Source organism: Penaeus vannamei, chromosome 21 (genome assembly GCF_042767895.1).
Source record: "Penaeus vannamei isolate JL-2024 chromosome 21, ASM4276789v1, whole genome shotgun sequence".
Classification (NCBI taxonomy): Eukaryota; Metazoa; Arthropoda; class Malacostraca; order Decapoda; family Penaeidae; genus Penaeus; species Penaeus vannamei.
In genome coordinates, this window is record NC_091569.1 from 29,033,767 (window position 1) to 29,034,072 (window position 306).

A 306-nucleotide genomic window follows, 5' to 3' on the forward strand; every position below is an offset into this window, starting at 1 on the left:
TTTATTTATTTACGTAGTTTTTTATGTAGTTATGCGTGCCGGAATGGCATGCATAACTACATGGTCATGCAGTATCACTGCAAAGATTCTTTTCTAAAGATAACAATAGCAACCATGAAAATGCAACAGCCACACTGTATGATGTATGATACAAATATCCGCCAAAGCGCGGCCAGAACCCCTTTCACGCCCTCGCCCGACGGCGGCGGCGGCGGCGGCCCCTCCCGCCGCGCCCGAACTCGACCCGCGCGCCGGAGCGGGCCAGCGGAGCGAGAGAAGGTCGGGTCTCCTTTCTTTTTGCTGTCC